We start from the raw sequence: 13,678 nt of genomic DNA on the forward strand, positions 1-13,678 counted from the left end.
CGCAGAGGGGAACGGTCTGGAATATAGGTTGGTCATCAAGGACTTTGTCAGCTGGTGTGAGCTCAACCAGCATCAGGTGAACAACACCAGCAAGATGAAGGGGTTGATTGTGAGCTTCGGGAGGACAGCACCCATCTTCACTCCAATGAACATCCAGGGATCGGACAGTGAGGTAGTGGAGAACTACAAATTCCTGGGTGTTCGCCTTAACAACAAACTGGACTGGACTGATCACACCCATATCCTGTACAAAAAGGGCCAGAGTCGCCTCCATCTGCTGAGGAGACTGAGGTCCTTCGGTGTGTGCAGGGCTCTCCTCCGGACCTTCTATGACTCTATGGTGGCCTCGGCCATCATCTACGCTGTGATCTGCTGGGGTGGGGGCAGTAGTGACCGGGACAGTGGGGGACTGAATAAGATGCTCAGAAGAGCGAGCTCTGTTCTGGGCTGTCCCCTGGACTCCATTGAGGTTGTGGGTGAGAGGAGGACGTTGATTAAGCTTAAATCCATCATGGACAACACCTCTCACCACCTCCATGAGATTGTGCGGTTCCTGAGCAGCTCCTTTAGCGGCAGACTTTTGCACCCTCGGTGTAGGAAGGAACGGTTCCTCAGGTCCTTCATTCCCTCTGCTGTCAGACTTTACAACATGCATTCCACCTGATAAAATGAATGTGTTTCGTCTCTACTAGCAGCACTTGTGTTTATCCTTGTCTGTTATTTACCCTTTTTTGTAATTCTGGCACTTGTTTTATTCTTGCACTCGTATTATTATTGCACTGATATGCGCTGCTGTGACAAGTGAATTTCCCTGCTGTGGGATGAATAAAGTTCAATCAATCAGTCAAGAGTTGGTTCAGACTGAAGTCAAGTTTTTGATTTCAAAGCATGACACGTTAAATTGACTATGAAAGGGATCGTCTGATCCGAAGTCAGGTGCCTTATCCATTAGGCCACATCGCCATGTGAAATACTCCATGTTTTCAGTGTGGCCTTGATAAGACTGTTTAACGGTTCCCAACAAGCAAGGATGCCCAATGTGGGAACCGAACCCACGGCCCTGAGTTTAAGAGTCTCATGTTCTCCCCACTGAGCTAACCAGGCTTTTCGACCTTGGAATTGTTTCATTGTTTCATTTTTTTTGAATGGGTTAGGGGAAATAGAGAAATGTTTTAAGTGTGGCCTCTGAAACACATCTATTGATAAGACTAAAGAATCAAAGGTTCCCGACAAGTGTGGGCTGCCCAATATGGGGATAGAACCCACAACCCTGAGATTAAGACTTGCATGCTCTACCACCTGAGCTAACCAGGCTTCTCCTATTAAGAACTGTTTCATTCTTTCACTTTTTTTTAATGGGTTTGGTTCACGAAAACCAGAAGCCACATTTTAAATCTGGCCTCTGAAACACATTCGTTGATAAGACTAAACATTTAAAGGTTCCCAACAAGTGGCAGCCGTCCAATGTTGTCTCTAGTTGGAAACCCCAGCCCGGGTTGGAAACCCTAATTGGAAACCCTTGCCCCAGTTGGAATTCCTATTTTGAAACCCTACCCGGAGTTGGAACCCTAGTTGGAAACCCTAGCCCTAGTTGGAAATGCTGGCTCTAGTGTGCAATAGAGAAAGCATTTTTTCTTTTGGTTTTTGTCACTTTGTTGCACTGAAAATGGAGATTGGGGGGGAGTCAGCACAACAAAAAAGAAATCAGAAACCAAAACCTTTCTGACAGTATAGAAAAGAATAATAAATAATACATAGAATAAGGTTTACTGTCTGTGAAGTTGAGTTTAATTGAAATGGCCAGTGGTTGAATCAATTTTACAGTAAAATAGCTTTGTAAAACCAACTATTCATGGCCTCGGTAGCGCAGGCGGTAGCGCGTCAGTCTAGTAAACTGAAAGTCGTGAGTTCAACCCTCACACGGGGCTATGTTTCATTTAGTCCTAACCCTAACTCGAGCCCTTGTTGGAAACCCTAGCCCCAGTTGGAAACCCAACTTTGAGAATGGTCAGACAGAAGTACCTTTTTCTTTTGATGAAGTTCAGTTTGATGGAAATGGCCGGTGGTTGAATCAATTTTACAGTAAAATAGAATTTTAAGACAGGTGCCACAAATTCTCGTTGGCGCAGGCGGTAGCGCGTCAGTGTCGTAATCTGAAAGTCGAGAGTTTGATCCTCACACGGTGCATGATTTATATATATTCCAACCCTAAATCTAGCCCTACCTGTAAACCCTAGTCCTAGTTGGAAATCCTAGCCCTAGCCTAGTTAAGTTTGATCAAAATGGGCGGTGGTTGAATCAATTTTACAGTAAAAAACAATTGCACAAATTGCAAATGCATAGCCTCGTTCGCGGAAGTGGTAGTGTGTCAGTCTCATAATCTGGAGGTCGTAAATTCGACCCTCACACAGGGCACACTTTTATATAGTCCTAACTCTAGCCCGAGTTGGAAACCCTCATCCTCGTTGGAAGCCCCAGTTGGAAACCCTGGCCACAATTTGAAACCTTAGTTGGCTTCCCTAACCCGAGTTGGAAACCCTAGTTTCAGAATGCTCAGACTAAAAGTCACTTTATCTTTCTGTGAAGTTCAGTTTGATTGAAATGGCCGGTGGTTGGATCAATTTTACAGTAAAAAAGAATTGTAAAACTGTAAATGCACAGCCTCATTAATGCAGGTGCTAGCATGCCAGTCTCACAATCTAAAGGTCAAGAGTTCGGTCCTCAGGTGGGGCAGACTTTTTATATACCTAGTCCAAACTAGCCCTAACCCTAACTCTAGCCCTAGTTGGAAACCCTAGTCCTAGTTGGAAACCTTAGTTGAAAACCCTATTTTCAGTAGGGAGCAGGTTGCTCAGACTAAAATAACTTTTTCTTCTTTTAAGGGGTAGGGCAGCAAAGTAAGCAGGGATTGTGAATATCAGCAAGCACAGGTTGCTCAACTGGAGTCAAGAGAAACAAATTAAAAATTGTACATCAGATGAAAAATGTGCCTCTTTCTTTTGGCTTTTGTCACTGACATTTGGGGTCACCACAACAAAGATCAAAACAGCACACAAACAGTTTACCTATATTTTCCTCTTTCAATTTGATGATACACTAGACATGAATACCTGTTTAGATTTGAAATCTTATCCATTAGGCCAGATAGCCATACAGGAAATTCTGACAAGTGATAGCAGTGCAATGATTTTTGAGCATATACAGTAAATCTACAGCCTAGATTCAAGTGGAGTTAACTGACTGGATCAGAAGATTAAGGGGTTCAAGTCCCTTCGTTGTCAATTTAATGAATGTCAAGAGGAAAGTAGCCTAGTGGATAATGTGTCTAACATTAAATAATAGTTTTTATTTTGTTTCTGCATTACCCAATATATCTCCTTCACATTGTGACACATTCTCCCATTATCTGTCTGTGTTAGGTAGAGAAAAAAGATTTTAAAAGAAAGGTAAGTATTGTTGTGTTGTGTTTTGTTGTATTGTGTGTTGTCATTACCATATTTTCTGGACTATAAGTTACGTTTCTTTTCATAGTTTGGGTGGGGGGGCGACTTATACTGAGGAGCAACTTATACGTGATTTTTTGTCACAAATTTTCAAAATAAAAAAAAAAAACGAAAAATGGATAAACGAACCATGATGTAGCAAGGGATTACTGTAGTTTGAACTGCAAGTGACATCAGCGGTGCGGCGGTTGTTTACTTAAAGGACAAAGGATTCGATCACGGGATGACGAAGATGACGAAGGGCCCCATGTACTACCGGCATCTTTAGTGGCTTTGCTTGTAAGTGACACAGAGAACGAAGAGTTTTTTTTTTTTCCCAATGATCATCACACACACATCTGGGTGTGGTGAGATTTGTCCTCTGCATTCAACCCATCCCCGTGTGATTTTGATCCATCCCCTGGGGGAGAGGGGAGCAGTGAGCAGCAGCGGTGCCGCGCTCGGGAATCATTTGGTGATCTAACACCCAATTCCACCCCTTAATGTTGAGTGCCAAGCAGGGAGGCAATGGGTCCCATTTTTATAGGTATGACCCGGCCGGGGTTCGAACCCACAACCTTCCAGTCTCAGGGCGGACACTCTACCACTAGTTTGAAGGATTTAATGATTTGGAGTGACACAGAAGGTTTGAAAAACTATTATATGTTTCACGCACACCCGGTCCTATTCTATGGAGCTCTCTTCCACCTCTGTGGCTGGAAGTGCCACCTCCAGGGATGGAAGTCCACGCCGCCACACGCCTGGAAGTCGATGCCGGTGCTTGGGGCTGTGTGGCGGTGAACTGTTTATGTTATTGTTATTTGATATATTTGTCATTTTCAAAACTTGTTCAGGAAAAAAAATATTATTCAGTGGTAATGTTGGACGTTTTCAATAAATACAAATTCATACAGTTTTAGGGTTCTCAGGTTAAAAAAGGCAATGCATGCATGGGGGCCCCCAGGGCTGCGTGCTCAGTCCATTGCTCTTCACCCTGCTGACGCATGACTGCACTGCGACCTACAGCGACAACCGCATAGTGAAGTTTGCTGACGACACGACTCTGGTGGGTCTCATCACGAAGGGCGACGAGACTCGGTACAGGTCGGAAGTTGACCTTCTGACCACGTGGTGCAGGGACAACAACCTCCTGCTGAACGTCAATAAGACCAAGTAAATCATTGTTGACTTCCGGAAGGGTCACACAACACACCTGCCGCTGATCATCGACGGTGCTGTGGTGGAGAGGGTGAGCTGCACCAAGTTCCTGGGGGTGCACATCAGTGAGGACCTCTCCTGGTCCGCAAACACCTCGTCACTGGCAAAGAAAGCTCAGCGCCGCCTGTACTTCCTGCGGAAGCTCAGGCGTGCATGTGCTCCTCAGGCAGTCCTGTCTACATTCTACCGTGGCACCATTGAGGGCGTCCTCACCAGTTGCATCGCTGTCTGGGGTGGTAACTGCACTGAACAGAACTTGAAGGCCCTGCAGCGCATAGTGAATACGGCTGGTAAGATTATTGGTGCTTCGCTCCCCTCCCTGAAGGACATTTACACCTCCCATCTCGCCCGCAAGGTAACCTCGATTGCCAGAGATGTGAGTCACCCGGCTCACTCTTTGTTTGACCTTCTGCCCTCTGGGAAGAGGTATAGGAGCCTGCGCTCCCGCACCACCAGACTCGCCAACAGCTTCTTTCTCCAGGCTGTTAGGGCCCTGAACTCGCTACCCCCTTCTGCGTAGCGTGCGGCACTGTTGCGCTATTTTCTGGAATGTCTGCTGTACGCACACTTGCTCCTTTTTTTGCTCCTCTTATTTATTTATTTATTTGTTGTGTTATTTATTCATTATTTATTCAGCACGCTTTTGTTATACTTGTTTACTTGTTTGTCTGTTGTGGGCCATGTCTTGTCACCATGGGATAGGGGGGAACGAAATTTCGGTTTCTTTGTATGTCTTCGGCATGTGGACAAATTGACAATAAAGCTGACTTTGACTTTGACTTTGACTTAAACAGTTCTACGAATCCTGTTTCATCCACTGAGTGTGTATGTGTGCCACACGTTTTTAGCAATTAAGCCCGTGACTGAAGATGGCGTGTGCGGTAAAGACGTCGGCCCATGATCAAGAAGGTGGTTCACCCCATGTGAGGCTCAGCCATTGCACTACGGTTGTGCTGACCTCTGCAAATTCCCCTACTGTGTGAATCTTGACTGCATTATTTCTGGTAGTGGGGGACTGTGTTCGCGCTCTCCTCTGGTCTTTCTGATGAAAACAAAAATTAAGCGCAGTAGTATGCACATGGAGTTTAAGTCTGCGATGCTGTGACACACTGAACGCTTTTGATTATGTAATTAACTGTACTCTGGAACTGTGTGTCAGGGTTCTCCAGATTATCCTTATCGTATGATTATGTTGGAATGCAGCCTGTAATAAATAACCTAGCTAGATTAGTTTTATGCTTATGTTGGAATGCAACCTGTGATAAATAACCTAGCGTGTCCCATCCTACACAAAGTCGTAAAACACCCCTTGCTATGTTTTGACTAGAGGTCAAGGGCTTTCTCTATTCAGTCCACTCTTACCCCCACCCTGTTTCTCTTAATAAAAATGCTCTTGCAGGAGGCGAGAGTCAGACCTCCATTCGAACATCGCTGTACGCACAGCGACGAATGGACTCTCCACCTGCAGGTGTCTAAAAGGACTTACTCGTCTCCCGTGTGGTTCTTGCAAAATAAGTTGGACTGAGCGAATCTCTAACACTGTGCATTTGCTTGCTAAACTGTATTAACCAAATTAGTCAATGCAAAATAATATGTAATTACCACGTTCCTGACTCGTCATATGATATGAACGTATCAAAACCTTTTTGTCGGCTGTAGGTCTGTCTTTTTAAGAATGCGCCCGATTGTTGTTCCTCATACATCACAAGTATGGATTTCTAGAAAACAACTTTTACTTTCTAAAGTAAAATGACAGAAATATTTTTAAATGTCAAATATCAAACGCCACCAACGCAGTGGAGGTGAATTACACTCCAAACCATGCCAGCAACGTCAAAAGCCTCAATTATTTGCGACACAAGGGAGACATAGAGCATTTCTGAAGTTTGAAAAATCATTTGAGAAATTACGATCGTATTTTGTTTCCCGATTTGTGTTGAATAAAGTTATGAAATTACAAATTTTCAAATAAAACACAGGGATGGGATCATTTCCCGTTCTCTCAGACCAAAAGTACACGTACCAAGACATACAACTGTTTTTACCATCAATAATCAAAATAGACGCCCAATATAATTGAAAGAACGAGCGCCATCAGTGTTCGATCAGATACCTACAATCCTGTGCGCCAACAATGTTTAAAGTAAGTGAGACATTAATGAACACAAAATACTCGTTTAAACATTCTATTTTGCTTGAGTCCTTGTAAGTATAGTAAATCCATCAACTTCTATTGTTTGTATTAGAAGGAATGGTTGCTGCAATTTGAGTGTGAGACCGCCTGTGAATTTAGTGAGACCAGCAGTGGGGTGGCCCGTTTTGACTCAGATTTTCAGATCACTCGTTTCTCTTCAGATCGAATAAATCTTTCGCCTTTTACTAAAGATTTCTGTGGAGAGGAACAATAAAGAGTATACCATTTCCGTGGAGAGGAACAATAAGAGTATATCTCAATTTATATATCATACTCCGTGCAACAATCATACGTTCACATAATTCATACCGGCACGTGTGAACATGTTCACATAAACAGAGAAATTATGCCGAGTGCAGACAGACAATCACGTTTAAAACCTCGTTTATCATCCATCCATTTATCCATCCTATTCCGCTTATCCGGGTTGGGTCGAGGGGGAGACCGCTTTAGGAGGGACTCCCAGGCTTCCCTCTCCCCAGCCACTTCATCCAACTCAACCCGGGGAATCCCAAGGCGTTCCCAGGCCAGCCGAGAGACATAGACTTTCCAGCACGTCCTGGGTCGCCCGCGAGGTCTCCTACCGGTGGGACATGTCCGGAACACTTCCAAAGGGAGGCGTCCAGGAGGCATCCTGATGAGATGCCTGAGCCACCTCATCTGGCTCCTCTCACCGTAGAAGAGCAGCGGCTCTACTCCGAGTCCCTCCCGGATGACCAAGCTTCTCAAGGGAGAGCCCGGACACCCTGCAGAGGAAACTCATTTCGGCCGCTTGTATTCTGGATCTCGTTCTTTCGGTCACGACCCAAAGCTCGTGACCATAGTTGAGGGTAGGAGCGTAGATCGACCGGTAAATTGAGAGCTTTGCCTTTTGTCTCAGCTCTCTCTTCACCACGACGGATTAGTACAGAGTTCGCATTACTGCCGACGCTGCACCAAACCGCCTGTCGATCTCGCGCTCCATCCTGCTCTCACTCGTGAACAAGACCCAAAGATACTTGAACTCCTCCACTTGGGGCAGGATCTCATCCCCGATCCGGAGAGGGCATCCCACCCTTTTCCGACCGAGGACCATGGCCTCGGATTTGGAGGTGCTGACCCTCATCCCGACCACTTCACACTCGGCTGCGAACCACCCCAGTGAGAGCTGGAGATCACGGCTTGAAGAAGCCAACAGCACCACGTCATCTGCAAAAAGCAGAGACGCAATGCTGAGGTCCCAGAACTGGACCCCCTCAACGCCTTGGCTGCGTCTAGAAATTCTGTCCATAACCATTATGAACAGAATCGATGACAAAGGGCAGCCTTGGCAGAGTCCAGCCCTCACTGGGAAATAATCTGACTTACTGCCGGAAATGCGGACCAAACTCTGGCATTGGTGATACAGGGACCAAACCGCCCTTATCAGTTGGCTCAGCACCCCGTACTCCCGAAGCACCCTCCACAAAACTTCCCGAAGGACACGATTGAACCCCTTCTCCAAGTCCACAAAACACATGTGGACAGGTTGGGCGAACTCCCATGCCCCCTCGAGGATCCTGCCCAGGGTGTAGAGCTGGTCCACTGTTCCATGGCCAGGACAAAAGCCACACTGCTCCTCCTTAATTCGAGGTTCGGCCTCCCGACAGACCATCATCTCCAGCACCCCTGAATAGACCTTACCAGGGAGGCTGAGGAGTGTGATTCCCCTATAGTTGGAACACAACCTCCGGTCTCCCGTCTTAAAGAGGGGAACCACCACCCCAGTCTGCCAATCCAGAGGCACCGTCCCCGATGTCCACGCAATGCTGTAGAGGCGTGTCAGCCATGATAGTCCCACAACATCCAGAGCCTTTAAAAACTCTGGGCGGATCTCATCCACCCCCGGGGCCATGCCCCAGAGGACTTTTTTGATTACCTCAGTGAGTTCGACCCCAGAGATTGGAGAGTCCACCTCAGAGTCTCCAGGCCCTGTTTCCACAATGGAAGGCGTGTCGGTGGAATTGAGGAGGTCTTCAAAGTACTCTCCCCACCGACTCACGACGTCCCGTGTCGAGGTCAGCAGCACGTCATCTCCAGTGTAAACAGTGTTGACGGTGCACTGGTTCCCCCTCCTGAGATGCCGGATGGTGGACCAGAATTTCCTCGAAGCCGTCCGGAAGTCATTCTCCATGGCCTCGCCAAACTCCTCCCACGCCCAGCTCGGGCTCCTTTTCAGTCAGAGAGGCGATATTCCATGTCCCAAGAGTCAGCTTCTGCAGCCAGGGATCGGTCCGCCAAGGTCCCTGCCTTTTTCCGCCGCCCATTTTGCACTGCACCCGACCCCTTTGGCCCCTCCGGCAGGTGGTGAGCCCATGGGAAGGGGGACCCATGTTTCCTTTTCGGGCTGTGCCCAGCCGGGCCCCGTGGGCGAAGGCCTGGCCACCAGACGCTCGCCTTCGAGCCCCACCTCCACGCCTGGCTCCAGATGTGGGGCCCGGTGACCCGCGTCCGGGCGAGGGAAAACAAAATCCATTTATGTTTTTCTTCATAAGGGGCTTGTGAGAGCCGTGCTTTGTCTGGCCCTTCACCTAGGATCCGTTTGCCATGGATGACCCTACCAGGGGCATGAAGCCCCAGACAACATGGCTGCTAGGATCATTGGGGCGTGCAAACCCCTCCTCCACGGTAAAGTGATGACTAACGAAGGGGCTTCGTTTATCAATGCAGTTTAACTTCTGGTGGGACCCATTTGAATTGGCACATGCCAGTCTATTGTAATTTGGCAAAAAATATTGTTTTTAAATAAAAACCAATAACCAACCCTGTCAATTGCACAAGCACTCCTCTTTACTGTTCACAAGCACAATCACAAGTACAAGTCGTCTTCATCCATAAGCACATGAGTCTTTCCTTGTTAAAACACAGCAGCCCTACAAAAAAAATGTTCCATCAACTTTTAGTGTCTTAATAGACAATGATGGTATTTATTTAAATATTGAAACAAAATATCTACCTCCTTCAATGTTACACGTGAATGCACATACAGAGAGAAGTTTTATTCATTTTGATAAGGCTACATGAAGCAAAATATAAAGGTGAATACACACTGTTTTCGTGCACCATTTTAGCCCAATTCCATCATTTCCTTGTCTGTCTGTGCCTCCTTACCAGCAAATTTCTGGAAGTCCACATGGCGTCTTTGATGGCAGCAAAAGTGAGCCACTGCTTTGTAAAGTCTTCTTGCTTGATTTTCAACGGGCTCACCCCATAGAGTACAAGGTTCAAGATTCAAGATTCAAGAGTTTTTTATTCGCCATGTTTGAGCGTGCCAAACAAGGAATTTGACTTCGGTAAATCACAGCCTCTGTTCAACATTTAGGTGACTAACAACAACATGTGAAAAATGAAAGATATTCTCAAACATCCCCTGATCTTAAACTGATCTTAAACTCCCAAGAGGGCAAGGAAAAACTCATAACTCCAGCTAGGGGAAATGAGAAACCTTGAGAAGAGACCACAGATGGGAGGGTCCCTCTTCTAGGATGACCAGGCTGCAATGGATGCAGAGAGGACACATAGTACAAACAGTGTAAACAAAAAAGGTGTGGAAAGCGGGATGTTATTGCACAGTAATGACTCTGAGACTCTAAGAGTGGTGTGAGTTCATCAGAGCGACAGCCTGGGGGAAGAAGCTGTCTCTGTGTCTGCTGGTTTTAGTGTACAGAGCTCTATAACGGCGTCCGGAGGGGAGTAGTTCAAACAGGCTGCAACCTGGGTGCGAAGGGTCTGTTGAGATGTTGATGTCTGCATTCAACACTTCCCTTGCCGGGAACTGCAGGTCGCCCACAGGTATACGGCAGCCATGAACTACCTGAGCAGGTGCCACACTGACTCCTGGGCGCCACAGCCAGGTCGGGGGCACGTTGAGAGCGCTGATATGCCCCGGGAGTGCATAACGGACCTGACTGGGAGGCCATCATGGGCCACCATCCACGACAGGTCCCAACAAGTTTGTTTCGAGAGGGCGGGGTGGTTGACGTTGTGCCAAACTGTTGTGGGCTCGCCGAATGCGGGTCCGAGCACTGGACAAACCACTTCCCGCTGTACGACAGAGATCATAGATCTGTGACTTGTTAAAATTTCACTATTTTCTTGCTCTAATTTAAAGCTGACTTTTGACTTTGACTAATTTAAAGTTCTTCAAAAACTTTTTGGTGAAGAAATAAGAAGGTGGCGCGTTAAAAGACACAGGAATTCATTGGTCGATGGGTATTAGCTTTAGTTTCCGGAGGTATGTGTCACGCCTCGCCCTGCTCCACTATGTGTCTGTCTTGGTTTCTGTCTGTGTGCTCGCCCCTCCCCTCCTGTGTGCCCATGATCAGTGTGATTGTTCCCACCTGCCTCTCGTTACCTGTCGTGTATAAAAGTCCTGTCTGCCCCTCTCTCCCTGTCGGATCATTGGTTTTGGTCATTGGTTTTGGTCATTGGTTTTGGTTCCTGTCGTTCGGTGTGTCGTCCTGTCTTGGTGCCGTCATGTCCTGCTGTCTTCTTGTTCCACGTTCCGGTCAGTCAGTCAAGTTATTGTTTAAGTCATGTCAGTTTACCAAGTCTGTATTTTGAGTTGCTTCAATAAACCCTGGTCCAAGCTGCACTTGGTCGTCCTGCTCCATGCTCCACCACCCGACCGTGACAGAATGATCCGACCATCACAACGACCAGCGCTTGGACCCCCCTCCACCACCAGCTCCCGCTGCAACGCCCGATCGTCGTCCGAGCTTGTTCCAGCGCCATGGGCTTGCAGCTGCCATCGGACTTCGCTCCCGCGACGCCGGACCCACGGCCGCCATCGGAGTTCCTCCCGGCACCATCGCCTCTGCGAGCGTCATCGGACTTGGCTCCCGCGACGCCGGACCCGCGGCCGCCATCGAAGTTCCTCCTGGCACCATCGCCTCTGCGACCGTCATCGGACTTCGCTGCCGCGACGCCGGACCCGCGGCCGCTATCGGAGTGCCCCCCGGCGCCATCGGACTCGCGGCCACCACCGGGCTCCATCCCAGCGTTGCAGGACCTGCGGGCGTCGCCAGATTTCGGGCCAGCTGCGCCGGACCCGCGATCGTCCCTGGCCCCACTCCCACTGCTGCGGCGCGTGATGGCTCTTGCCGCCGCGCACAGCCCCGCCTTCCGAATGCCGCCGATCACGGTACGGACTTTGTGAGTGGCCGCCGATCGCGGTACAGACTTCCGGAGTCGCCGCCAATTGCCGTACGGACTTCCTGAGTTGCCGCCGATCGCGGCACAGACTTCCCAAGTCGCCACCCTAGTGCGGTTGTGTTTCCCCGAGTTTCCGCGGAGTGCGGTTCTGTTTCCCCAAGTCGCCGCCCCTGTGCGGTTGTGTTCCCCAAGTCACCGCCAGAGTGCGGCTCTGTCCCCTAGGTCACCGCCAGAGTGCGGCTCTGTCCCCTAGGGCGCCGCCGGAGTGCGGTTCTGTCCCCTAAGTCACCGCCAGAGTGCGGCTCTGTCCCCTAGGTCACCGCCAGAGTGCGGCTCTGTCCCCTAGGGCGCCGCCGGAGTGCGGTTCTGTCCCCTAGGTCACCGCCAGAGTGCGGATCTGTCCCCGCAGTCGCCGCCAGAGTGCGGATCTGTCCCCGCAGTCGCCGCCCGAGTGCGGATCTGTCCCCGCAGTCGCCGCCCGAGTGCGGTTCTGTCCCCCAAGTCGCCGCCGGAGTGCGGTTCGGTTCCCCAAGTCGCCGCCCGAGTGCGGTTCGGTTCCCCAAGTCGCCGCCCGAGTGCGGTTCGGTTCCCCAAGTCGCCGCCCGAGTGCGGTGCGGTTCGGTTCCCCAAGTCGCCGCCCGAGTGCGGTGCGGTTCGGTTCCCCAAGTCGCCGCCCGAGTGCGGTGCGGTTCGGTTCCCCAAGTCGCCGCCCGAGTGCGGTTCGGTTCCCCAAGTCGCCGCCCGAGTGCGGTGCGGTTCGGTTCCCCAAGTCGCCGCCCGAGTGCGGTGCGGTTCGGCTCCCCAAGTCGCCACCCGAGTGCGGTGCGGTTCGGTTCCCCAAGTCGCCGCCCGAGTGCGGTGCGGTTCGGTTCCCCAAGTCACCGCCCGAGTGCGGTGCGGTGCGGTTCCCCAAGTCGCCGCCCGAGTGCGGTGCGGTTCCCCAAGTCGCCGCCCGAGTGCGGTGCGGTTTGGCTCCCCTAGTTTTTTTTTTTTTTTTGGGACGTCGGGAGACGTCCCTTGTGGGGGGGGGGGGGTTCTGTCACGTCTCGCCCTGCTCCACTATGTGTCTGTCTTGGTTTCTGTCTGTGTGCTCGCCCCTCCCCTCCTGTGTGCCCATGATCAGTGTGATTGTTCCCACCTGCCTCTCGTTACCTGTCGTGTATAAAAGTCCCGTCTGCCCCTCTCTCCCTGTCGGATCATTGGTTTTGGTCATTGGTTTTGGTCATTGGTTTTGGTTCCTGTCGTTCGGTGTGTCGTCCTGTCTTGGTGCCGTCATGTCCTGCTGTCTTCTTGTTCCACGTCCCGGTCAGTCAGTCAAGTTATTGTTTAAGTCATGTCAGTTTACCGAGTCTGTATTTTGAGTTGCTTCAATAAACCCTGGTCCAAGCTGCACTTGGTCGTCCTGCTCCATGCTCCACCACCCGACCGTGACAGTATGAGCCCATCCAGAATCGTGTCATTGCTTGGCTTTTCGATGCATTTGGTGTAACGAGCGCGCTTCGCAGGTCCAGGGCAACATATCTGCTTCCGAGGAAGAGTTTTAAGTTAGGGACTCCTTCTCCTCTGTTTTTTTTTCTTTTTCTTCATGGTGTCCCTCTTCAGTCCCTCTGAC

At 49.5% G+C, this 13,678-nt stretch overlaps 2 non-coding genes and 1 pseudogene across 2 annotated transcripts; 2 read left to right on the plus strand and 1 right to left on the minus strand.

Moving 5' to 3' along the window:
• Positions 1-1,031: 1,031 nt before the first annotated feature.
• trnak-cuu (transfer RNA lysine (anticodon CUU)) lies at positions 1,032-1,104 on the minus strand. Its single transcript has one exon. It is a non-coding gene; the product is annotated as a tRNA-Lys (tRNA).
• Positions 1,105-5,570: 4,466 nt separating this feature from the next.
• LOC125974388 (U1 spliceosomal RNA) lies at positions 5,571-5,736 on the plus strand. The gene has a single exon (XR_007483515.1). It is a non-coding gene; the product is annotated as a U1 spliceosomal RNA (small nuclear RNA).
• Positions 5,737-7,037: 1,301 nt separating this feature from the next.
• On the plus strand, positions 7,038-7,163 carry LOC125974397 (U5 spliceosomal RNA; annotated as a pseudogene).
• The last annotated feature ends 6,515 nt before the right edge of the window (positions 7,164-13,678 follow it).

This window comes from Syngnathus scovelli, chromosome 8 (assembly GCF_024217435.2).
Source record: "Syngnathus scovelli strain Florida chromosome 8, RoL_Ssco_1.2, whole genome shotgun sequence".
Lineage (NCBI taxonomy): Eukaryota > Metazoa > Chordata > Actinopteri > Syngnathiformes > Syngnathidae > Syngnathus > Syngnathus scovelli.